The following is a 25,952-nucleotide window of genomic DNA, read 5'->3' on the forward strand; positions in this document are numbered from 1 at the left end:
CTATATGTTTGGGAGCTTACCTTTTCACAAACGTGAAAATTTTATAGAAATCCTAGACAAGCAAATTAAACAGTGCAATAATGCTTTTAATGGTGAGAAACCATTTCAAATTGGTTTAAACATAAAAAGAAATTTACTAGCCCACATAAATCAAAGTCTAGAAGTAGTGTGAACTTCAGGTGGAATTCCATCTGAGTTCTGTCTCAGTCTTCTGATCTAAATTCCTCTTTTTATGTACTGGTTGGTTTTGCCATGGGCATAAAATAGTTGCAATCGTTCCCAGTATGACATCTTCTTATAAAATCAGCCAGAGGATGAGTCAACATCACTTGACTAAAAATACCAGATGAAATTCACAGTCTTCACTCTATGGAAACTCAGATGCTGCCCTACTTTGAACAATCACCAGTCAAAGGAATGCTATGCCTTAATCATTTAGGCTCAGTCTCCATGTTTATCACTAAACCAAACATCGCTGCATTGGGGATAAAATTAGGCTTGTTGGTTTGCTTTGTTTGTTTATTTTAAGGGTGTAGGTAAGAGTAGGTATAATAAATAACACTTGTTTTTTTTTTTCTTTTCAAGTTCAGAAACAAAGGGAAAATAGCACATAAGTGAAAGACATATGGAGAGCAAAATATCAACCCTTTTACTTATAGACTGAACAGAGAACATGGCTCAGACTGTGGCCCAAAAAGTCTGCTCATATTTCAACCTAAGATCTCTGGAGACCCTCATTAAGGCAAAATATCTACTACTAAGGTTATCCGTGCTGTCGTCACTTGGGGGGGGGGGGGATAAAATCTAACAGGAAAAAAAAAAAAAAAAGGTTGAATTGAGAACACCTGATTTCTCCTTCCAACTCACAATCAGCCATTACTCTTTCTCCACTGGGGAGGCTGAGTGAGCGTAGGGAGTGTTACTCCACCTGAAATCTCTCCATGTGGAAAAATAAAGCCAAGAACTGGCAGATTATCACCTTCTTCTCCATCACTGATGAAGATCAGCATGAGTCAGTAAGGGCCTACTCTTTCAAAACCACACAGCTGGTAAATCTGAAGTCCTATTAACAATGGGTAAGAAGAGAACTGATGGCAGGGAGTTAACTGGCTCTGCTGAGTTATGTCAAGAGTTATGAGTTAAGAGTATGTCATGGCAGAGACTTCCTTAAAAACATGGCAGACACATACACTTCTCTCTGCTCCCTCCCCAAACCTGACTGATATGGCACTTACATAGTTAAAAAAACAAAAACAAAAACAAAATCACTAACCCACAAGGACCAAGAAAATGATAAAGGAAACAGAAACACTCTAGTGAAGTCAATAAAATTTAGAGGCATATGGATGGAATAGTAACAGAAAGCTACGTGACTTTTTGAACAGAAGACAGAATAAATAAGCCAATTTATGTCATAAAACTCTAGAAGGACTCAGAAATTGAAGGTACCCACTATCTCCAGAGGAAGGGGTGTAGGGATGGGGGGGGCATAAAACAGGAAGACCGGTAGAAAATCTGAAACAAGAGCATTGTTTATGTGCCCCTTCTGAGGCTGTGATTAATCAGCCCTTACCACAGTTGAAGTGTTGATTTCTGGAGAAACTGTGTCATAGAGCAGAGAAACAGTGGACAACAAGGATGAGATACAGTATTACCAAGGCAGGAATAAGTGAAAGTCTGCATGCTGTATTAGGAGAATACTACTCCAAACCCCATTACTATTCTGACAACTATCTCAGGCTGAAGAGTGTTGGGAAAACTGACCAGCCCATCAGGAATGTTGGGCATCCCTTTCTAATCACCCTTCAGTAAATGCATGTCAGAAAGCTTTGCCAAAGCAGACAGAGCTGCCCATAAGCATTGTGGCAAAATTTTAGATATAAGTAGATTGCTTAAACCTTTAAATATTTGAGCGAAGCCTCTAACTTTCATTGCAACTATTTCTCCTTCTGCTTCTTTTCAAGTTAAGGAAAAGAAAACAGTATATGAAATTGAGTAGAATGATAAAATAATTTATCATGATTTAGAAAATTTAGCTGAGAAATTACATAATTGTTCAATAGAAGGACATCACTTGATAAACAGTTTAAGAAATGTATGCAAATATAATAATTCCAGTAAATCCCATTAAAAAGCATTTGTTCAAATTCAGTACTTACAAATAAAAACCAAAGAAAATGGAAATATATCTGATTACTTTGTCATGATACAGAATGTCTATCCTGAATTAACTGTCACCATACACTGAAAGGAAATGTACATACCTACAGGAAGGGAAGAGACACATCATTATCAAGGAATCACACTATTACATGCAATTAAATATGAAATAGGATAACAATATAATACTCAACAGCATTCCTGAATAGCCAAGTAGGATGGTAAAAAAATTATAATGTATCTCATCACAGTATTAACTAAAAGTATAATCATAATTTTAAAATCTGAATGAGAATATATATGACACGCTTTGTAAAAACCAGAAAACTTTATTGGAAGAAAATTATATTTGACCAAATGGAAAGACATGACATGTTCCTGGATGAACAGAGACAGTTGTGTATAATACTGTTTGCTTTCTAAAATAATATGAATGTTTAATAAAAACCCCATCAAAATCATAAGCTCTTTCTTGGACCAAAACATTACAAATTGTATCTGGACAATTACCTAGTAAAGAATATTTCAGAACAGTCTCAAAAGAAAAATATGGGGGAACTAGATTTATCAGATATTAAATATATATGCTAATCAATGAATAAATAAAACAGTATGCTATAAAAATCAACATATTACATTATATTCAAAAGTTGGGAAAACTAACAACTAACCTATACATCAAAATATTTTTAAATGTTTTTAATTTAAATATGCTTAGATATAGCTTTGCATAATTGAAGAAAAAATCTATTCAGATTATCACAAAAAAACAATAGTCCATATCTAAATACACTCTAAATGCACTGTATACCATTATATAAGACATTGACAATATCCAGAATACCTCAAATAAAATAAAATTGGACATTTAGCCCATAGTGAACTGGTGAAGCGGAGTGATAGTCAATAGCTTTTGAACTAAGAAAAAAGTATTTCCCCCCCACAAAAAAATGAAACCATGTAAAATTTTGAAATTTCTGAATTATAGCCATAAATGAAAATCCAAAAAGTCCTTTAGAAATCTACAGCAAACGTAACAGGAATAGATTAAAATTTAATTATAATTCTTGTTTTACAAATTAAAATCAGTATACAAATGGGCAAACTCACAAGCAAATAATTATAAAGAATACTATTTTGGCAGACAAACATTAAAATATTTAGCTTCAATTGTATGTACAAATTGTACATACATACATGTAAATACATACAATTACAAACACAAATTGTAAACTCAGTGATATAATTGCTTACTGTATTAGCAAAATTAAATGATGAATGCTTTTCCAGAAAATATCTTAAAATTGGCCACAACCTGGAGAAGGTCAACATGTTCTCTTGCAAGAATGATGCAGAAAATCATGAAGCATTTCACTTTTGAAAAAACACACTAAGAATACAGAACACAAGTCTCAGTTAATTATGAGACTTTAAACAATGATAAAATCATAATGAAATAACAAAAATATATAGTAATTTGGCATTTATTATGACTGAAACATATTTCCATTATTAATTCAAATCAATGGAACAAATATTTACCATTTATTTCATATATGTCAGGCAATATTCTAGTCCTACAGAAAATTAAAAGTTGAACAATAAACACATAGTCTTATGTCTCTAGGAGACATAAGTCTGGAAGTGGGACAGTAAATAAATAAATAAATAAAATTTAATTAAATGTAATACATAATGTTGGAAAATAACAAATCTAATATACATATTGTACTATGAGATTAAAATTTTTAAAGCCTTTTTTTTGAAAGAAGTTTGGCATTTTATCTAACGAGCCATAAACATTTCAGAACCATTTTATTGAGTAATACTATTTCTGGAAATTTAGTCTAAAGAAATACATCAAAAAGGAAATGTAATGAATTAATTTGTTTATTGCAAGGTTATTAAGGCAGTAAGAACCTGGAGGGTGTTCTTTGGAAAACTGGTTACATTTAATAATCATTATGAAGATCACAGCAACCAAGAGGAAAATTGTGAGACATACATATGTAGAGAAAACTTAAGATACATAATTTTAGCATTCTGTTAAACATGTTTTAAAAGTATAAATTTGGAAAAAATCTGGAAGGAAATGACAATGTAGAGATGCATATGCTTGGATTAGGGATGATTTTCATTTATATTCAACATTTTTTAGCTTGTCAAATATGTAGAATTCCCCTGGGCAAACATTCTCTAGAGCTGTTTAATGCTGTTAGATTCTTTAATAATTATGACAATATAAAACAAAGGAGTTTTAGACCTTTTGTTAATACAAATTTTAAAGTCTCAGGTTCTCACTGTTTTATTTCCACAGGAAGTCTTTTAGTTTTACATCTTAACTTGTTAACCAGTTAACTGCAGGAGAATCAGGTAGCAGAAAAGATGGTTAACAGAGGGCCTCCAGGCTTTAGCCAACCCTGCTCTTAGTTCTCTGACACTTGACTCTTGTCTTTCAATCCTTCAAACCTCAGTTTGCTTTGAGGAGCCGAACTTCACTCAAGATTAAAAATGGTTTTGTCCAATTATGTAGGGAAAGAGGAAATGGAACACCATATTCGATATTGTATATATAGACAGAGGGAAAGGATAAACATTTTACCTATATTTTGAAGGCATTCATTCAAAGATTTACCATGAATAATCTGAGTACCAGACAATAGCAGTGACTGCACTGTGTCCAGAAACAAACTCCGACCCACCTCCTGACTAATTCATCCCAAGAGCGGACACAGTCCTTTCCTGGACAACCATTCCAGCAACACAACCAAGTGAAAAGCCAAAGAAACCCCAGTAGTTCACAGTATATTTCTTTCTCAAAGTTCTAAGTGTTTCCCCTTCAATAACCCACATTAGGCACATTTAGTACAATCTCAATTTCCCTCTCAAGAAAACCATTTTTCTACTTACTCAAGGAAACAACTGAAATTAAAACTCAATTCAATCAACAATATTAAAGCAAGCATTTAACATTCTGCTTGCAGATTTAAATGATCTTCCATTTTTCCAAGGGCAAGAGATAAAAAGTTATTTAACTTTGTACAATTACAAGATTCTCTTTATCGTTTTAAGTCTACGCAATCTCAAATCATAAAGAAAATCAACTTCAAGACAAGAGAGAGCAGTTGGATTTTGATGGGCTGTAAATGGAAAACATTATTTCAGGTTGCGGCCATTGAGGAAAAAGAGCTTAGAAGTTTTACTCTGTTTTGTTGGTTCAGGGAATTATACTTGGGTCCGGGGCACTCAGAGTTTACCATGCTCAGAGAAATGCAGTGGGACTTGCAGCTCAAGATTCAGGCTGGCCTCTCGCCACAGAAAGGTAAAGGTGCTACATGTTAACCTATGTTGTTTGCATTGTACAGGACAGGTGGCTGTTCCCAACTCCCTGTTCACCGGAACACCCAGAAGTGCAGGGATGCACCTTTCAGGCCTTGGGGCATGCCTCTGGCTGAGCCAGGGCCAGTTGAGGAACTCAGCCTATGCCACTTTGTGGATGACCTTCCCTGGACCAGAGACCTGATTTAGAATAGGTATGTGACCCCAGTCTGGAAAAATAAGCAAGATACAAGGATTCCCTGTGGACATGTGGGGATGAAATTCTTTTTGGTCTCAACAGAGAACCACTGGAAGTTCTCATTCTTTGGTTGTCATGCGTGAGGATGACCACATGGGATTGTTCCAACCAGTTTGCCAAAACTGGGAACCTTACCGCTCAAGGGCAAAGTCCATATAGATGAGAGAAGAACCAGAGAGAGAGAGACAGGTGGAAACACTGGCTTACACCTGCCCCAAATTTCTTCCTGTCTCTGGACTTTAAGGTACAGGAGCCAATAAGCAGAGCAATATTCAAAATATGAAACAACCTGTATGCTATGACACATATGTGAATTTGTATATATGTAACATAAGTATAACTCACTATATATCAGTCACAAAGTCATTCTAATAACTTACAAATTATTTCTTGAATTATAGAAAGTGTTGTCATCTTTTCTTTGATATGCTGCATCTAGTTAAATGATGCCTGTTTATCATATTTGACATAGAAATGTCCTCCAAAAATTCCCCGTAAAATTATTATGTGACATAATCTAAATAGAGAAATACAATTCATTATATTGTATCCTCTCTCTGTTTCTAACCAACAAAATTATATCCTTATGTCTAGCTTATAATACTCTGTGGTTTTTATATATTAAATGTCTATTGCTAATTCATGAAAATTATTTATTGGCATATAGTATTTATTTAGACTAATTATATTGATTTTTTATTAATCTTCAATCCATAAATAAACTTAATATTATTTGAAAAGAAGTCACGACTTAATTAATTGAAAGAACTTAGATGTTTATTGAGTATTTCACTTGCGATACCACTTTTAAGTGTTTATCAGTGAAAGTAACAGTCTTTTCATTGGAATTATTTTGCATCAAATGTTACATCACATATCTTTCTTTCTACATCTTGTTCTCTTTCCAAGCTTTATTTGGTTTATAAATTTAATTATTTTATCATGCATTAAATTAACCTGTCACCTTTAATAAAACAATTTTTTCATGTAAAACTAAACAAAGTGGCAAAAGCTGTAATTATTATTCAAGCCAGAATCTCTGAAAAAAAAAAAGTTCCACTTTCCAAGTTCTTAATAATTCCTATTGTGCAATTTGTATTATAAGTGAACATTCAGTGCTTCTTAAAATTTCCAAACTACATTTGCTGCTCTAGCAACACAGGCTGCCAACAGAGATACAAATACTCTTCCATTTTTCATTATGTCAGTTCACAGAAAGTTAGTAAGTGATTTCCTTCTCTCTAATGTGTATCTAATATATGATGATAAAGATAAATTTTATCAAGAAAGGAATGTAATGATGTATTACTTTGTAAATATTCTATTGTCTTATCCAGAAATAATTGAATGTGATAATGTAGTGCCAAATTAAAACAACCAGAAATTTTAATAAAAATTTGACTTAAACTCCACTCTCCATTATCGCATTGAAACAACTATGTGAGAATATACCACAAGATTTTTCATACAGATATTTCTCACTTAAGTTATTTTTCTTGAACACTAACAATAAAGATTGAGAACTTATTTCAGATGATATTCCTTTTAATTCCATAACCAATGAAAACCTCAAAATTATCTTTGGTCTTAAATTGTACAGTCCATGTCAATTATTAATCACTTTTCTGTGAAACAGTCGAAGCACCATCAGTGATAACTGAAGTTCTCCAGTCCTGCACAGATTTTTTTCAAAAAATATGGGAAAGTTACAAAACTGTTTTCAAAAGAAATTACACATTTCCCCACAAGTGGAGCCATAAATCTGGATTACAAAAATATGCACATATTAGTACTATTATTTTTGTGAAATGCTATTAATATTTTATAATTAGATACATTTGAATATTTTTAATATAAAATAAAGTTCTGATGGTACTTTCTAAATGACTGATTTCAATTTACTTTATTGATTTTCTATGAAAAAATATTCTTGGCAGTTTATATTATTTCAAATGTTTTATTATGTGATACTCAATGTGATATTTTGTGAAACAGAACTGATGACTGATTAATGGCTTTCCTCTTTGAATGTTGCAAATTTTCTCCATTTTAACCATGATTTTTAATGAAACATGATTAACATGCTGATGAAATATATGTGTTCAGCACTTCCAAATTTTATTGACAGAAAATTTAGCATTTTTCAATGCTCAAAAGCAATGATAAGCTATTTATACATTTTGCTGAAATAATCAAGTTGCGTTTTATTCAAGAAATACAAATGATTTGTTTTATTTTGTATTAATTCTTACACATTATCAAAATATATTCTGGATTTTTCTGATTTTTGCCTAACATCAGAAGATGTTCCAGGAGGCAGTTTACTGTTTCATTTCATAAAATCTTTGCTTCTAAAGATTTAATGTTTATAACACAGGCATCTGTTTTTACACAAACTCACTATCCCAACAGATCTTATAGCAAGAGATATGCATATTTCAAAGCAATAATGATTAATTAATTAAAGAACAATTATAAAATGCTGATTCTCCTAAAGCAGAGTACTTTTTAGAGAACATACAGTACATGATACAGATCCACCTAGTAGCTGGAACTGCAAATATTTTGGATTTCACTACAAGAGAATTATTTATCAATATTGTGACATCAATAAGATATTGTGACATCTTATGACAATTAACTTGGATTGATGAATTTGTTGTAGTTTGATTTTATCAGTGGCTTCACTACTTCACCATTCCCTGCACCCACGTGTTTTTGCCATGTAATTTTGCAGTACCATTCCACTCTGTATCTGAGCTCCACCAAGTGACTTCCTTGGGCAAATATTAAGTATGATGCAAGTAGAAATCATGTGTGTGACTGGGCATGTGCTTGCTCCTCTGTCTTTACCATGAGAACATACCTAGGCTAATCTTCTCGAGGATGACCTATGTGTGGAACAGAGCTGAGTCACTCAGTTGTCCAAGCCAGGGTCATCCCTGAGAGATGTGGCAAGGCCAGGCAAGATCACAAAGACACTTCCTGACATGTAGCTGATAGCAGCCATGTGAACAAACTCAGCTGAGATCAGCTGAGCACAGATGAGATCATGGAAATCCTACAAAACCATGAGCTAAATATTGTATTACTGCACACCACTGAGTTTTTGTGGCCACAGATAGCAGGTATAAGTTTTATAGCTAATTTCTATTCATTAATTAACTTTACTACTTAATGCCATTACTATTATAGTTTTTAACAACCAAAGAAAGCATATTTTAAGTTTCAAGAAACTAATATAACTATTCCTGGCATGAATTAGCTAACCATCAGCCAAGGAATGAGTTTCAGAATTTAGCACTGCTTGGGTGGGTTTCTGTTACCTACAGCCAAAAACAACATAAATGATGCAATTTGTGCTTTCATCCTGGGAGCAATGGGAAAGCACTGATTGATGGCAGTACTTCAAAGTCCCACAAGTATAATGGCCAGTACTTTGTCTACATTTTTTGCACATCTGCTTGACCCAGAAGCCAATTTTCCAATTTGAATAAAAGTGTCTTACTGCCTTGCTTTCTACTCTGAGCCAAGAATAATCACATGACTTTTAGATAAGCCTCTTGAGACCTAGGCTTGGAAGTGGCACAATACTCACTTCTGCTGCATTTTACTGGCCAAAGCAAGCCACAAGTTCTGATTTAAGTGCTAGGAGAACGGATTTCACTTCTTGAAGGACAAGCTGTAAAATGACAGTGTGAAGGGGCACAGGTGTGGGAGACAAGGAGAACTTCGGCCAATTTTGCAAATTACCAGACTCTGACAATATCTAAGTAACTATCCTAAATATGGGAGTAGGGACACTCAATGCACAAAGATGGTAACAGAGGTAAAATTATAGGGGAAACAGCATTTCCAACTCTTGAGGAAAATGATCCTATGCATTATGAAAGGTTTACTTTGTGGAATAATAGGAAGATAATATTAAAAATGTAAGGTATAGATACTTGTAAAGTTGAAAAACAAAGTAGAACTGCATGAAAGAAATAAAATTACAGTTAAATCAAACACTTAACAAGGAAATACATCAAACTGTGCATAGTAAGATATGTTTAGGACGTAAGATTATGGATTATTTTTAACCAGTTTATATTTTTCTATTTTGGGCATGTATAACCTCCACGATATTGGACATGAAGTGATTACATGATAACTCCCCCTCCACTATTCTTTCGGAAGATACTTTAAAACTGACACATAGAAAGTAACATCACACTTTTGAGTGAAGGAGGGGTGTTTTTTATTTCTTTACCAAATAGGCAGTGACTCATATAACTCGAAACACCAAACCCATCATGAGACTGAAGCAACCAGAGAGAACTCAGGTGTTGATATGGAGCACTACAAGTAAGAAACCAGAGAACTTTAGTAGAGAAGAACCACAGCATTCATCGAACATATGAGCAAAACCTCACTGCTATTAGCTGGTCCTTCAAGTTCTACTTTCAGGAAGTGCATAAGTAAAGACTATGAAACTTCTTTCATCAGTAACTAGGGCCTTGAAGCCAAAGCACTCTTCTAGTCCAGCTCGAATTGTACAAATTTTTAGCAGAGAAAGGATCAGAGGGACAGAAAAGTAAGCCTTTAGCTACTCCAGTTTAGAATTATAAAGCTATACAGTGAGAATAATACAAAAATTCTTTATATGTGCTTTATAACTTGTTGAATACAAATATATATACATATAAATAGTAATAACATACATATAGATATGTTTTTATATATAGTAATAGAGCCCATAACTACAGTCACATTCAACAGGCTAGGAACTTTTAAGGACACAGAGGGTAGGGAATGGTAGAGTGGCAGCTTTACTGTTGTGTAATCATTAACAGTGCATAGCTGGACCCTGACCAAGCCTTTTTTTCTTCCCTAGTCTACATGTTCTGTACATGTTTAGGATAATGGCCTTCCAAAATCTCTTCTAGCATAAAACTTCTATGATTTGATGATTCTGTGCTGAATGGTAGCTTACTAAACACTGGGTCTTACAGGGACATCTCATTTACTCCTCAGCTTGCTTAAATTAAGGTCCAGGATGTGAAGAGGCACAGCCTCCTGGGGACCTTTGTCTCAATCTCATAAGAGTCGTCAAGTGATTTTAGGTAGTTCTAGAAACACATTAGACTGTAGGTCAGAATTAATTTAATTTGATTATTACACAATACTGCCTTTGTAGTCAGCCCTCCCTCACTGATTTCCCCTTTGGTCCCTTGACCAGAAAATGGCAGCTCCTACTTTTCAACTGGACAAGTCTTGTTTTAATAAATGGCATGGATCATGAGGATGTGCAATTCCAGATAGCTACAGTTACTGTGACAGACTAACCCAGCCTAATCCTTGGCCTTCCCAACAGTGTGACATAAGTATTAAGAACATTAGAATCAGATGGGTTTGTAGAAATTTGTTACAGCAGCAATAGGAAACTAATACACACAGTAAAAAAAAAAAAATTAACAGTTGTGGGTTTTGAAATACATATATATCCTCTGCATTTCTGCCTATATTTTCTGTTTAGGCCTTGGGAATGGACTGGGCCAAAATTTGAAATTACACAGTTATGTTTTGTCCTGAGGCAACATATTAGAGAGAGTGGCTTGCATTTTATTACCCTGACTGCATTTTATTTATGTGAAAAAAAACACTTAGGGAAGAGTGACAGATAAAAAATAAAACTCTTTAGAATTCAGACATACACAAAACAAACTAAAAATCTTCTCAGGAAATGAAAACAGCTAAGAGCAACAAGACTTAGAACATACATCATGATGGCCAAAGGAGATACTATAAAATGAAAAAAATAAAGCAAGCAAACAAGAGAAAGGAAAGCACTGTTTCCATTTCTGCTTTATGTTTTCATCATATTCAGCCTTACAATAATTCATTTTTCATCAGACATTTATAGATAGATATACTTTATCAAACAGATGGAATATCTTTAGTTGTTGAACTTTTTAAAAGGGTTTTACATAGTTAACTTGATAAATTATACTATTTCTAAATGAAAAATGTGGCCAATTCATTCTTATGCCACTTGAAATAAACAAGATTGAAATATTAACCTTTTCTTATTGCAACAACTTAAGTCACTGTTTTATATGTTCCAAGGAGGAATTTTTTGTATGGTATGATCATACAGTTTAAATTACACAGTTTACACCTCTTACATATTTCATAGATCACAGCACAAGTACATTTTCTTTGTTATTTAACCAATTCAAAACTAAAAATGTATGGTGCCCTTTCTATTGGTAAGCCAGATGTTATGGATCTCTTTAATAAAAATACTCTTATGTTTTATCAGAAGTCAAAAATTCTGTATAGTTCATAAGCGATTAGTGCAAAAACTTTTAAGTGGGAATTTTAACTTGCTGTCCTCACTGGAATATTGAAAGATTGTATCGCATTTAATTTCTGTACAAACCAGAGCTTCTTATGTATGCTTACATCAGGCACAGATAAAGGAAAGAATATGCGAAAGAGAAGGATAAGAACAAAGGTGAGAGGACCATCTGATCTCTGAAAATCTTTGACACCGCATGAAATGTGTGGGAGTTTCACTCTATAGGCACTGGGAAGCCATCGGAGGATTTTAGGTAGAGGAATAGCATGATGTATTTATATTCTAGCAAACTCTGGAAAGCAAGAAGGATGGAAGGAGGAGAAGGAGAAGAAGGAGAGGAATTAGAATTAGAACTGGAATTATCCTCAAATCAGGAAAAAACTATTATGTGAGATATGAAGAAGTTTTCAACTATGATAGCAGTAAGTAGACTTAACGAGATGATTACAGATTCACTCTGAGAGTTGAGAGTGAGGAATAAAGACTTATTCACTCTTTCTGACTCAAAGGCTAGTTAGAAATGCTCACTGACATAAAAAATACAAAAGTCAGAAGTAGTGTCAGGAGTATGGGATGGAGAAAAAGAGTTCAGTTTCTCAGGGTAGGATTGCATGTGCCTGTAAGTTGCCAGCTGGAAATGTCCTGCCAGTTGAAACTTAGTAGTATAGAAGTTGGAGATGGAAACATAGATCTCATGATTATAGCTGATCAGTGATCCCATGAGAAAGAAGGATGTTGGTCAGGATGGTTGCATAATTAAGAATTTGTAGAACAATACTGGCCTGAATGACACAAATACTTGGAGAATGGGCCAAATAAAAAGAGAATCCATCAGGAAAGTCTGAGAAGAAATAGAAAGATTAGAAGAGACATTGGGCAGAGTGACATTTTAGAAGCCAAGGAAGAAGGAAGGGTCAAGAGAAGATTGGTCAACACCTTCGAATACAGACAGATCAGACATGATGAAGACTTAATAGAATTCACTGAATCAAGTCCCCATGTTTTAATAACCCATAAAGGCTTCTGATGTATCAACTATCTTGCCAGTTATTCAGGAAGAAATATTTTTATTTCTGTTTCAAAGAATAGTAGACGGCATTTTAATCTTAACGGTAAGTCCATTTTGACTAATCATTACGCTCCTTTTCTCCAGCTTTCTGACAATTTTCAGCAGAAAAAGGGATCCTTAAACACTTTTTCAGTACATATATACAAAATAAAAACAAATATAAATAAACACATTTGTTTATATATAACAAACTATTCACCTTCCACTTGTTAGGCATTCACAGAATATTCAAACATGCATTATGGTCTTGCATCTCTTCGTTTTGCTTCTCTAATTAAATATACCTCCCCAAGTGCCAGCAACGAATGAAAGCTACTGGGCAACTGTAGTGAAACATTCTATAGGCTTTGAGACTCCTGGAAGTTAACTGACATGGAAAGTGAAGTGATCAGTCTTATATTGGGAATTAGAAACAGAAACCCAGCACTAAGGGCAGGGGTAGTAAGAGAGGATACAGAGAAGTGGAGAAACAGGTTGCCAAGGCTATGCTAGTCAGACGAGAGAGGGACAGAAATGCCAGGGAGAGAAACCACTGAGGGTCAGGCAAGTTGGAGAAGGATTCAGAAAGCCTGATCTACTCCTGAGGAGATTCCATTTTCAGGCTTTAAAAATTCTATAAGAATCTCACTTTCAGGTAACCTGAATGAATCTTTTCCTTGCAACCAAACTTTAGAGATAATAGATATCATGAAAGTTGACAAGCAGGGAAGAGAATTTTCAGCTCAGGAAAGAGAAAGCAAACAAGTGAACAAACAGAACAGAGGAAACCTGCCTGGAGAAGGTAATATTTGAACTAAGCTGGTCCATCCGACAAGTCGGTTGTGCTAATACGTCTGTCTTTCAGATCAGAGTTTGAGAGTTCTGAGATCAGTCCTATGGTCTGCAATGTACTGTATGTTGCATTCATGAGCTCAATAAACAATTCTACATTGAATAAAGAATACAGATGCATGAGAAATTGTCACCAAAATTCACTTCAGAACAGCTCAATATAAAACCAACTGGTTTGATTATAAAGACAATTTAAGAAACCACTAACAAAAATGTCTCCCCATATTTCTTTGGTTCTGGAGTTAATAAATCATTTTTACCTAAGAAATGCCCCAACATCTATCCGAATGTTGTAACCAAGATTTTATCCCACCAAAGACCAAAAGAATGGCCTCCACATCAACAGGTGACTGGATAAAGAAGATGTGGTATATTTATACAATGGAATACTACTCAGCCATAAAAACCGACAACCATAATGCCATTTGCAGCAACATGGATGCTCTTGGAGAATGTCATTCTAAGTGAAGTAAGCCAGAAAGAGAAAGAAAAATACCATATGAGATCGCTCATATGTGGAATCTAAAAAACAAAAACAAAAACAAACAAACAAACAAAAACAAAGCGTAAATACAGGACAGAAACAGACTCACAGACAGAGAATACAGACTTGTGGTTACCAGGGGGGTGGAGGGTGGGAAGGGATAGACTGGGATTTCAAAATTGTAGAATAGATAAACAAGATTACACTGTATAGCACAGGGAAATATACACAAAATGTTATGATAACTCACAGAGAAAAAAATGTGACAATGAGTGTGTGTATGTCCATGAATGACTGAAAAATTGTGCTGAACACTGGAATTGGACACAACATTGTAAAATGATTATAAATCAATAAAAAATGTTAAAAAAATGGCCTCCAAACCTCTTTAAATATGTATTTTATTAATGTTGTATTCTTGTATCCCAGATTTTAAAACCAATCAAACAAGTATAAAACCCTTAGTCTTACTAAGACAATTTTTTTTAATTCCATGTCTCTTGCAAGCTCATATGCAACTACTAAAAAGATTTCAAAAGCTAAGTAAAATAACTCCATTCATAGGAGTACTGATTGCATAGTATTTCAAGTTCTGAATTGGTAATGGTGTTACTACTGACAGCAATGAGAATATCTCACAAAGGATTCCAAATATATTGCAACACATTCAATGTACAAAAGTATCTTACTCTTCCTCATGATTCCTTAGCCAACAACCTCATCCCCAAATATCGTGGCATAGGGGAGAAGAGGTGTTGGCTTAATTTAGATTTATGTGCTGTATCATCAGGAACAGACAAACCTGCATAATAAACAGCATATGTTGGCCTTAACCAAGCATATGGATTCTGTTATATTAAAAGCAAATGTTCAAGTAACAAAATTAATATTAATGTGTTTTGCAAAATCAAAGTCAGGAGCTACTTTTGGAGGAGCTGAATAATTACAGATCTTACTGTAGGCTAAATCCCATTTATTTCACATAATAAAAGAACCCTGGTAGTCTCCAATATTGAATCCCACAGGTCTAATACTCAAAACTAAGTTTTTTATTCTTCACATAGAAAACTTCTCTGTGAGAAAAGTGTTTTATAAAAACTGCAGTCATAGTCTTGGGCAAGAAAAACGGAATTATGTAGAAGAGAACCACCACTGTTGCAAAAATTCTTCCAAGCCATATTCACAGTTATTCTGTGTTCTAGTTGCTCCATTTCACTTGGGGATTCTCAACTGTAAAGATCATAAGCAGTAATAAGCTAGAAAAGAAATTACCTTTAAGGACAAGGAATAAGGGCAATTGATTTCAGTTTTGCCCAAATCTTTGCTACTGGAGACACATTTGTAATCACTTACAACTCCTACAAATTAAAACTGAATGTTTGATAAGTATTCTATAGTTATCCCAGGAGGCTAGTTTTCCTAAAATCCCATATTCTGACCTCACTTTTGATTGCTGGAATCACATTTACTTATATATGCATACACCATATGCATACTTTTCCATATTTACTGCCCCTTTTCTTTGGTCTGCCTTTCTATATCCCATTCTGTCCACCTATGAAAAATTATAGTTGTCAAGGCTCCACTCTCCCCACAGATGGAACATGGAAGTTTTTTTTTACTTTGTATTACACAACTTCTTCCTACATGGGCTTACAGCCAACCTGCTTAGAACCAAGCGTTCCATTGTTGATATTTCTCTGAAATAGCCAGAAATAAATCTGTCCATTTAATATTAATGTGCACTCATATCTTTAAAAAATCAGAATGAAGTGCCTTGGGGGTGTTGCTTTATCTAACTGAGATTTCAAACATACCCTGTGGCCTTCCCCATCATTAAACCACACAGACAAATCCCCTGTCTCAGTGATTCAAAGTTCTAGATCTCTGACCTCATGTAAGCACGAAGGGTAGGAGAGAAGCAATCTGAGAAACCACCGAAAGGCTCCTATGTTTAGTCGCTTACAAAGAAACACAAAAGGCCACTCACCTAAAAGGGACTGTTGGGTTTTTTTAAACTTTTCAAAAAAGTATTTTACTTATTTACTACTATTTTATTTTAATTTATTTTATTTTACTTTATTTTATCTTATCTTATCTTATCTTGGTGGGAGGAGGTAATTAGGATTATTTATTTTTAGAGGGAGGTACTGGGGATTGAACCCAGGACCTCGAGCATACCAAGCATGTGCTCTACCACTTGAGATATACCCTCCCTCCTAGGCATTGTTAGTTTTAATCACTGTCATATTGAACTATTTTTTTAATGTAGTTTGCTCAAGATTTTAAAAATCTAAAAAACCTATCTGCTTCTGAGGTCCTATGTCAAAAATCCAGTTATTAAAAGTGATGCCATTTTTTTTCAAATAACTTATTATTTTCTCAAATATTAAAAAAGTGCTTTCTACAAAATAATTCATAGGAATAAATTAAGGGGAAATAAAGCTAGCCTACGATCCTTTACCTAGATACAACTGTTGTTAACTTCTTTATTTATATACTTTTATGCATGTGTGCATGCATACGTGTTGCTAAAAGATAAACCGAGGGCATATTAAAATTATGAAGAGCTTTTCTGGGAAAAATTGATTCAAATTGAGCATCTAATCTAGCAGATAAGAAAGGGGCTCTGAAGAGCTGTACGAAATGAAAGACAGAAGGGTGCAGGAACAAGAAAGTTACACAAGGCAACAAAGCAGGTTGGTTATTGCAAAGTTACTTTCCTCGGAAGGGTGGCAGGAGTCTTATCAGGCAGATTACCTAACTAGTGCCAATTAAGCAATTCCTGATAGACTGGTTTAAGATTCCATTTCTAGGAGAGTCAAAACTGTAATTAAGTCAAGCCTCAGTTTTGTGATGCGAGTCAACATATGCAACTCAATTTTGGGCCTGTCCTGTGTGTCTGTTACAGAAAGAGGGTCATGTAGTCGCTTATAGCTTTTTACAGTTGTCAACAAATACACCATGAGACTCTTTCACCACTGATAATGCATTTGTACATCACTTTTAATGGCTACAGATTATTCCACTGTGTGCCTACTGCACAATTTTTAAATTGGCAATTAGGACATTTCTAATTTTTCCCTATTTAAGACAATGATATAATAGAAAATACATCTTGGTATAAAAATTTCATTACTTCCTAAGTATACATTTTTAGAAATGAGTTGCTGAGTCAAAGAGCAAGCATATTTTAAAATCTGAACCATGCTGCCCAGGTACCTTCCAAACTGCAATAGATAGATGTGCTCCCTTGCCCTGGCTCCCATTAGTTTTTCATAGAGGCAACAAACTGCATTCTTTCTACGTTCTGGGACATGTACCAGGTGCAAGATAGGGAGACGTGGAAGGAATAAAGCGTGGTTCCAGCCAACTTCTCCCAGAGCTCATGGCTTAGTAATAGGACGTACACATAATTTAAATGCAAAGTCAAAAATGACAGCTTTGAGTAATATGTATAACCCTCCTTAAGCATGGAGGATAAATCACATTAATTAACATGGGTGCTTTCCCCTGTGTTACCTCATTTTCTACTACAGACATTTTAAGAGAAAGGTCTTATTATCTTCATTCTACACAGGAAAAATCTGAGACCCAGAGAACTTCAGTAACTTTTGCTGGCATGGCTGCCCCAGTCTCAGCTTCACAACCTCTCGCTTTGTGATCTTGGACAACTGAACTTCTCTAAGACTCAGTTTTCTTACCTGCAACATGAGAATAAACAAACTTCAGGACTGTAGAAGGACTGAATTAAATGTGAATTCTTGTGAATAATTTAGCACAGTGCTTGGTACCCAGCTAGCGCTCTACATAACTTATTACCCTATACCACAACTGCCTCTAATCACATCTCTACCACAAAAGAGATGACGGCCACTCTACTCACAATCCTTTTCTTAATCAGAAAGTTTTCTTCAACATTCACCCTAAATCTCCTCAACACCCTTCAGTAACATATGGCAACATAAACTTCTCTCTTTAAGTAACTGAAATATCTCTAAGAGTTTCTTCCCATTTATTATTTACATATTCTTCAGTAATTTTTATGAAAACCCCATCTCTTAAGGGTGTTGGATAGTTCTGCACTTGGTTTTTAGCATCTGAAGAAATTATTGTAAATTGAGTTCCTAAAACTTCTGAAATACATTTTTAAAAATGTCCCAGTGGCAGAAGCAATTAACTCACAGCATTCTCTAAGGGCAGGAAGAACAGACTGCAGGCAAGTCAAGTTACAGGCGGAGTTTTGAAGTAAGAAAACATCGTTTAGCTATTTTAATTTTAGCAATTCTTATTTATGTAAATACATAAAAGTTGATAGGTGACATATTCTGAGCCTCTCAAATAATCTATTAAACCAGATCATTTTTCCCATTAATTGCTTATAATCCAAGCCTTAGCTGGCATTTGGTTCTCTTGTTTTAATTTTTATAGTACTTCTAAATAAAAACAAGCATGTAACTTTTGCTTATTTTTGTTAAACAGAAAGATATGGTTGAGAGAGACAAAGAGAAAAGTTTTAATTTGTCTTTGTGCTTCCAATATTCAGATTAATCAGTTAACAGGCTCCATTTGGGTTTTAGAGCATGGACAAAACAACTCTCAAAGTGAAACTGTCTCAAGCATTTCACCAAAAACACAAGAGATGTTACTCATTAAACATGTAAAGGTGCAGATAAATTATCTGCCTAAAAATGCTCAAGTAAGTAAGCAGCAGTGATGAATCTAAAAAAGGTTAATACCAATATCTTGAAAATTTACTATTCTAAGCAACTGCCTGCCTTAACTCTTAACTCCTTGTCACTTACCTAAAATTAGCTCCATGGGGGTGTTTCTTTAGTAGGCTCACTAATTATTGATATCAATTGCTTTAATTTCAAGTTTTAGAGTAAATAGCATTGGTAGAATATTTGTCCCAAATTCAATATAATTTTGCTTTTGTTTTCAATGACAAAGACTGTGAATTACTAAGCCTTAAATATTATTAGTATAGCAAAGAAATTCATTTAAATCGTCTTAACAAAGAATTATTCTTGATGCAAAATTATTACATTGAGAATTTAGGGGATGCCATGAAAAGAAAAGCAGCATTCAACTATACTAGGAAGTACATACAAATAACTTGCAAATAATGTAATTCATAAAATAAAAATAATATTGTTTTTACCTGTTACAGTAATCATTATTAGCATGCATACTGGATTTATAAAGCCATTAATAAATTCAGATTGCAAAGCAGCAATACAAACCTACTCCTAAAAATGAGTAATACTCACTTTTCCTTTTCCCACATGACATACACTTTAGAAAGCCTTTCTGACCAGAAAAGAACCATATTATCCAATTGTAGTAAACATTATTTTCCTAGAAATGGAACATCAACCTTGCAAATGCAGTATCAATGAATTTACTTTTGCATGAATTTGAAGGCCAGAGAGCTTCAACTCAATGGAAAAATGGAAGATTTATTTTCTCTAAGTGTCATATAACCCTTCAATGACTTCAAAGTCAGACCCATTTCCAGTCCTTCAAGACATAAAATGCAGTACTTATGTCAAGTGAATTTTCTAGTGGGTTATTTATTTCCATCTGTCTTATATTTGTGGGCAGGTCAAGCACAAGATCTGAGTCTGCTTGAGAGAGAGATGAAAAATAGACTAAATAAAGAGCTGAGTTTAAACAAGAAAATAAGAGTCAACATTAGTAAAAAACTGAAAAGCTTGGGGAATGTCTACTATCCAGGCAATTTCATGTGCAAATTTTAATGTACAAATACGAAAATTTGACCATCTCCACATCGTTATATACAACATAGTTAGAAATGATAATTTATGTAAACAAAAATAAGTGTGTGTATTTCCTGAGAAGCACAGTTAAGTTTTATCTGTTGAAATTTTCTTTGTTCCTATAAAACTGTTTCAGTTTCCCAAGTTCTCCTTCAGTGAATATGATCCGTTTTTAGCATTCTCATTTACCTTTCCTATGAAACTTCATTCATTAAAGTTTATGCCAATAATTAAGCAGAAAAGTAAATATTCTGGTGGAGTCACATGTTGGATAGACATTCTTGACTCATCATCACACATTAAACCCGTGCATAATTTATGTCTGTGTTAATTGCTGATTTATGTTCTTTGAATCTTTTAAATAAGTGAATGCTTTATTTCTCTAATGTAAACACTGTTGTTTGTTCAGATTCTTATAAAATATTTAACAAATTACTCTGATGTTCTTAGGAAAAAATAAATTAACTTAGAAAATGAGACCAGCCTAATTAAAGCAGGTGCCATGTGGCCTTCTACCTGTCCATAATTATAGATAAAAACCAATACTGTTTACTAAAAAAGAAAATACATATAGCACTAATTAGTCTTTCGAGGTGACTAAACTGTTAAAATGTAATGTGTTTAGAATCAGATAATTCATCTCCCATGATTTAGGCTGGGCATGAAATACAATTTTAGGGGATCAGAATTTGCTCAACAGGAGCTTTCAGCTCTCTCCTTGCTTGAACGTGTATCAGACAGTCTTTATTGTGAGCAGCTTTGGTTTCTTATTTAAGTAGTCTACTCCAATGTTTACTGAAAAAAAACAAAAAAATCCCAGGTGAGCTTTTCCAAATAGAAAACCTTTTATAAAATTGATTTTAAAAAATCATTAACTCTAAATCTCAATGGCTTATCACAACAATGTATGTTTCTTCTCACACTTAATATATATCTGACTTGGGTTAACAAAGGTCTCTCCTTGGCATGGGTTTTTAGGGACCTGGGCTGATGAAGATTTCACTATTTTGTGATGCCTCGGCATTGGCTATAGCAAGAAAAGAGAGAGAGCTTAGAAAACTCAGAGCTGCTCTTAAGAAAAGCACTTCATTTCTGTTCACAATTCACTGGCAAGCTATGACCCCAACATAAACCTCAAGGGATATTAGGAAATTTTCAAGCAAAGGGGAAATAGTCAATTCTGGTGAAGACTAGGAATCCATCACCTTCTATTCACTAAATGTTCAGTTCCTTCTTCTTCCCACACATAACACATATCCAGCAACTCACATGGAGACAGTCTGAATCCCATCCAGCCTGTGTCAGAATCTCAAAGTCCAGCGTATCCAGAGAAAGTTCAGTAGTCCTTACCGAGCCCATATGTGCCTTCTCCTGGTCTATGAATTTAAAAGCCAAGTTTCCTGTCCCTCCACACATACACACACACTCTCTTTCTCTCTCTCTCTAAACAAAGGTGAGAAAGGACAAGGATAATTACAATAGTACACTCACTTTTAGAGAGGAGATAAATCAGACATAATCAGCATCCCACCTACATCCTGATGTCCTGCCGAGCACACACAGGGACGGCTCCCTACCTGCGTGTGCCTTCAGTATCCATCCTACGGCAGGTTCTCTTTTTTTTTCCACTCTCTCCCTTGACTGTATCTGGAAATAAGTCCCAGGGCCGCACAGCCTCCTCGGGCTCCTTCTTGTTCACGAAAGGTTGTGTGCACAAAGGCCATTTTCAGCTTCGTGCAGTCAAAGGGCCCTTCAGTCCAGGCTTGTGGTTTCTTTGGCAGTACATTTCTCTCAAATACTTAAGAGGCTTCTTCTCTATTTGTTTCCAGTCAGTTCCACATGCCAGTAACCACACCCACACTTTTAAATACCTAGTTCTCAAATCGCCAGTAGCTCTTTGTTTTCTCAACTGCCTGTCTTTTTCTCTCAATTTGATGGTGGCTATCTGAAGCTTATCTGTAATAACAGGTGGGAAGACCTCATTTTTAAAACTTTTCTGCCTTAAGTGCTGCAATCAACTGAAAGGTTTTGCTGAATGTTACTAAAAGCCTCTGTAAAATCCCTTTGAGCGTAGTTTGGGTCTAGAAGCAGTTGGCTTTTCCAACACTGCAGGAATCCACATTTCTAGACCCTCCTTGTATCTTCATTTCTGCCTATGAACCAGCCAATTCTTTTCTGAGTTCATCTTTGTTTTTGTAACTCCTTGCCAAGCACAGTCAACAGCAGTTAGCATACACTACTGTGGTTCTGTTTTCTACTTCTTATCCAGGAGCTGAGAGTTACCTAGGCATACGATCTGCCTTCCAGGTTCTGACATGCAAGAGTTTCACCAAATGATTTACTGCTATGTTACATGCATTTTCTTTGTCTCCTCCAGGATCATTTTTCTGTTTGGCTACTGCCTGTCCACAAGTACATATCAAGTATTTCATTATAATAGAGATCCCATTTCAAAAACTAATTTCTGTGTTGGTGAGAACAGATGAGGTTAAACTGTGGTAACAAATTAACCACAGAATCTAAGTGTCTTATCATAACACAGGTTAATGTCTTGTTCACATGAAATGTACAAGTTTCAAGAGAACTCTTCTCCATATAGTCATTCAGAGAACCAGGCTATCTGTAGCCCCACTGCCTTTCACTCTTCTATTACAATCTGTGGCTCTCATGGTTGCCAGGTCAAGAGGAACTTACAACCACACTTAAATGCCTCTGACCTGAAGTGACACATGTCACTTCTCACAGTCATATCCGCAGTTAGACACATGGTCCTGCCCTCATGGCAGGAGACACTGGGAAATCTTCAAGGAGATTAGGATGTTTAGGAAGGAGAGGAAAACTAAATATTGTGGGGATTAGTCATTTTTATCCTCCTGTACTTTTAATGTTCAGATAAACATGGAAACATAGATAAGCCAGAACAATGCTACTTGATCACCATGATGGAGAAACATTTGTCGAATAAGGTACTGGATCATACCATGAGTATAAATGGAAAGCAGGAATTTGATCCATTTCTTCAATTTTGAAAACACCTACTGACTACTAAGGTATACAAGAAAGCTATGTGACAATTTAATTAGCTCTTAATGTTTAAAAAAAGTCCTTCAGAACCAATGATAGCACATGGAAAATACATGATTGAACAAAGCAAAATCACTAGCCAAGAACAGTAAGAAGTGAGTCAGTAAAAACAAAGGAAAATAGAAGAGTAAAACGGAGAATATAAGAGTAAAGACATATAAAACAACCAGGAAAGATTTAAAGTGTTATAAAACACAAGGCATTACTTTTAATAAAATAGGTGAGGAGTCCATATAAGGCATTTTCTTATAGGATCAAAGCTTTATTCTAGCTGGGACATCAAGGTTCAGTACAAATAGGAGCACCCTAAATGGTTCTCAGAAACAAATGTTTCTTCTAACATCTAAGTCAAGGACGAGAGTCGTAAGCATTTTGGTGAGAAAGTGATGACACAGATAATAAAGTGGTCCACCCACCATTCATGGTAAAAAGGATGGCATAAGCCCTTCTAAGTCAAAGGACACTATATTCATCATTCCAGCACCCTACACTCAAGGGCTTTGAGAGGAGGAGGAAACAGGAGTCCCTTAGAGATGGAAACCATGAGGGCCTGATCAAGCAAGCAAAACACTTGAAATAAAATATCTGCAAAAACTATTTCAAGTAGAGTTAAAATTCTTACTCAAATTGATTTTTAAATATTGTTTTTAATTGGCCCTCTAAAACATGACTAGGGGCATGCAAACTCTTTCTATAGAGCTGTCAGAGAGTAAATACTTTAGACTGTGATGGCCAAACAATGCTATCCTAACTACTTGCCCCTGCTGTTGTAGCAAGAAAAAGAACAGACAATATATGATATGGAAATGAATGGGCCTGGCTGTGTCTCAGTAAACTGTATTTACAAAAATAAGCAGAGGCTAACTTGTCCTGCAGCCATAGTTTGCCAACCTCTGCCTTAATAGAAAAAAAGGATAAAAAATGGCAACAAAACTTTGAAATAAACTAGTACCAAAAAAAGTAAAGAAAACAATATTCAACCATATTAGTAACCAAAGAAATAGGAAGGCAAACAATGAAAGTCTGTTTTTCCCTACAACAGTATGAAGTGAATACCATGATACATCGCTAGAAGGAAGAGCATATTGATATAAATTTCACAAACTTTCTGAAGGTCAAATGCATATATGTCAACAGAGAGATGGACACACATATACCTGCATCTATTTATCTATCTCTATCCACCTCTATCTACATACATATACAGAGAGAGACAGACAGATAGACACAGACAGACAGAGACAGACAGAGAAACCAGAGAATTAGAATTAGGAATTTTTACTATGGATGTTTGAATTTTAAAATTCTGCTTAGTCCAAAAGTCATTTATAGATGAATCAGGAACAAGACTACTTCTGGATGGCCATAATAATCATTTACTTAACATATATGCACTTTCCTAGCCCCATTATTTACCTAGATAACAGAAAATGGTAGAAGTGGGAAAAGCCCTACAACCTCTCTACTGGCTCCAGGGATTTTTAATGGCAACAGGAGGTCTCCCACTCAATCTCTTTATCGTCTTCCTTCATCCCATGGATAGAGCAACTTTCTAGAGAAATCATATTAAGCAATAGCCAGAAGCATGTACTTCCACAGAACTGTCCATCCACTATGAGGGGTCCTAATATTCCCACCTGTCTATGGATCCACCAATTCTTGCATAAAAATATTTCCCTAGCACCTTTGAACTGTAAGTATAATAACTACAGTTTTGGGGGTTCTATAAAAATGAAGATTCCACTAAAAAAAAAAAAGTAAAATTTGTTTCTAATATTCTTTCAACAATTGTAAATAAATTAAGATAGGTTTATAAAGAGTCTTATACCTAATAAACCCATTTTTTCTTTTTGAAATTATCTTTTTTTCCCTCCCTGATCACAAAATTAACCATGCTTTACTGTCAAATGTTACAAATTAAAACTAACAAGAAACAGTCACCTATGATGCCAGTAAGTAGAGGTAACTACAAGAGGTACTGTGAGGAATATTCTCCCACATTTTTATATTCATATGCGTGGCTGTGCTTACCAAAACAGGATCCGTTAAGCTGTTTGTTTTTTTTAATTTGCTCTATTTTACTTAAAATAACATAAACAATTTTAATGTACAGAAATAAAAATGAGCTCATTCACTTTTAGCCACATTGCATTTTACTGTTAAGTATGCACCATAATCATTTATGCAATCTTCTTCTGATGGACATTTAGGTTGCAATATTATTTTCATTATTGTACATTCTAACATGAACATTTCAGCACACATATTTGAGTGCGTATACCCTATTATTTCCCTTAGGGAAATTCCCAGAAATGTAATTGTGCACGTTGAAGAGTATCTAAATTTAATATTTTATGTTATATTAATAAATTACCCTATTAAAAAGTTGTAACAATTTACTCTTTCTCCCTAAGTGTCCAATATGAATGTGTTTAAATTATGTTATTTCCACAGACTAAAATACTAAGTTGCAAAAATTAATGACACAGCAAATTATGCACAGGATTATATCGAGAAAAACAAGATACAAGATTAAGCATATTGCTGTTATGATATGTTACTATATAAATTATAATATATATGTGGAGAGGAATATATATATATACATACATGCACATATA

General features: G+C 34.7%; 1 protein-coding gene across 7 annotated transcripts in view; it reads right to left on the reverse strand.

The window, feature by feature from the left end:
* LOC116662781 overlaps positions 1 to 25,952 on the reverse strand; it is a 551,908-nt gene that overhangs the window by 512,348 nt on the left and 13,608 nt on the right. Inside the window, exon 1 of one of the 7 annotated variants that reach the window (XR_004318896.1) lies at positions 21,825 to 22,240. The exons of 4 other annotated variants lie outside the window; for them this stretch is intronic. The gene's annotated coding sequence lies outside the window, so the exon portion shown is untranslated. Of the gene's footprint in view, positions 1 to 17,452; positions 18,169 to 21,738; positions 22,241 to 25,952 lie in introns of those variants that run through there. 2 more of the 7 variants (XR_004318900.1, XR_004318908.1) reach the window with 2 other exon arrangements.

This window comes from Camelus ferus, chromosome 1 (assembly GCF_009834535.1).
Source record: "Camelus ferus isolate YT-003-E chromosome 1, BCGSAC_Cfer_1.0, whole genome shotgun sequence".
Taxonomy (NCBI): domain Eukaryota; kingdom Metazoa; phylum Chordata; class Mammalia; order Artiodactyla; family Camelidae; genus Camelus; species Camelus ferus.